Raw genomic sequence first — 1,961 nt, forward strand, 5'->3', positions numbered from 1 at the left:
GAAGGTCGTGGGTCTGGGATATTTTTAGCCGCTCTTTGTAGCGGGATCCGTGTCATCTCCCCATGTGTCCGAGCGCGCCGATCATGTGACCGCGCGCCTGCCGATCCCGCCGCGTGGCCTTGTTCCTCACCCTACAGAAGAAGCTCCTTTGTAGAAAAATAATGAGCCGGATCCGGAGATGTCGGATGAACTCCTTCCATGGAGAGCGCGGGATGGCGCCGCCGCCGCCGTATACACCTATATACACGCCGGGGGTCACATGTCCTACCAGCCGCAGCTCCGCATACTTCAAGAGCCTGAACCATTGTCTACACTGCGGCGCCTCATAAGAAGACTTCTCTGCCCTGTGCGGAGAGGAGCGCGGCTGTCTGTTCTCATTACAGTGGGCTGCGGAGTCATTACATAACCGGCTTTGTAGGAGCTGGGCCGGCACGGACGGGGTTAATGACGCGCACGGCTCACAGAGCATTTGCTGCGGAATAAGCCGCCCGGCGGATATGTATTGTGTGTCTGCATCCGAGGATCTGCTCTGCTCTGCTGGAGGACTCTGCTCCTTCCTCTATACCTCTCCTCTCCTGATATACTCTGCTCTGCTGGAGGACTCTGCTCCTTCCTCTATACCTCTCCTCTCCTGATATACTCTGCTGGAGGACTCTGCTCCTTCCTCTATAACTCTCCTCTCCTGAGATACTCTGCTGGAGGACTCTGCTCCTTCCTCTATAACTCTCCTCTCCTGATATACTCTGCACTGCTGGAGGACTCTGCTCCTTCCTCTATAACTCTCCTCTCCTGATATACTCTGCTCTGCTGGAGGACTCTGCTCCTTCCTCTATAACTCTCCTCTCCTGATATACTCTGCTCTGCTGGAGGACTCTGCTCCTTCCTCTATAACTCTCCTCTCCTGAGATACTCTGCTGGAGGACTCTGCTCCTTCCTCTATAACTCTCCTCTCCTGAAATACTCTGCTCTGCTGGAGGACTCTGCTCCTTCCTCTATAACTCTCCTCTCCTGGAATACTCTGCTGGAGGACTCTGCTCCTTCCTCTATAACTCTCCTCTCCTGAGATACTCTGCTGGAGGACTCTGCTCCTTCCTCTATGACTCTCCTCTCCTGATATACTCTGCACTGCTGGAGGACTCTGCTCCTTCCCCTATAACTCTCCTCTCCTGATATACTCTGCACTGCTGTCGGACTCTGTTCCTTCCTCTGCTGGAGGACTCTGCTCCTTCCTCTATAACTCTCCTCTCCTGATATACTCTGCTCTGCTGGAGGACTCTGCTCCTTCCTCTATAAAACTCTCCTCTCCTGATATACTCTGCACTGCTGGAGGACTCTGCTCCTTCCCCTATAACTCTCCTCTCCTGATATACTCTGCTCTGCTGGAGGACTCTGCTCCTTCCCCTATAACTCTCCTCTCCTGATATACTCTGCTCTGCTGGAGGACTCTGCTCCTTCCCCTATAACTCTCCTCTCCTGATATACTCTGCTCTGCTTAGATTTCGCCTGATTTCCAGTCTTCTGGACACAACAGGAAGTGAGGAAAATCCCCTCTTTGTTAAAACCAAAACCCATTGGAAGATTTCCCCTCATTTCCTGTTCTGACGGATCTGGAAACTCGATGAAAATGTTCTTCCAGCCAAACTACAGAACTCCGCCTCTCATGGAAGACTTGGCTGATATCCCGTATCTACCCCAACAGATCCCCGAGGGGCAGATGGAGGGGGTATATCCTGTATCTACCCCAATAGATCACCCTGACAGATCTTTGACGTGTGATCTGTAGATTGGGGGGAGGGCGACAACTACCCTGATAGATCCCAGTCCAGTGATGGGGGGGGCGACAACTACCCCGATAGATCCCTGTCCAGTGATGGGGGGGATATCTACCCCCGATAGATCCCTGTCCAGTGATGGTGGGGGCGACAACTACCCCGATAGATCCCTGTCCAGTGATGGGGGGG

This window comes from Nanorana parkeri, unplaced genomic scaffold, assembly GCF_000935625.1.
Source record: "Nanorana parkeri isolate BGI_ZX_2015 unplaced genomic scaffold, ASM93562v1 scaffold3251, whole genome shotgun sequence".
Classification (NCBI taxonomy): Eukaryota; Metazoa; Chordata; class Amphibia; order Anura; family Dicroglossidae; genus Nanorana; species Nanorana parkeri.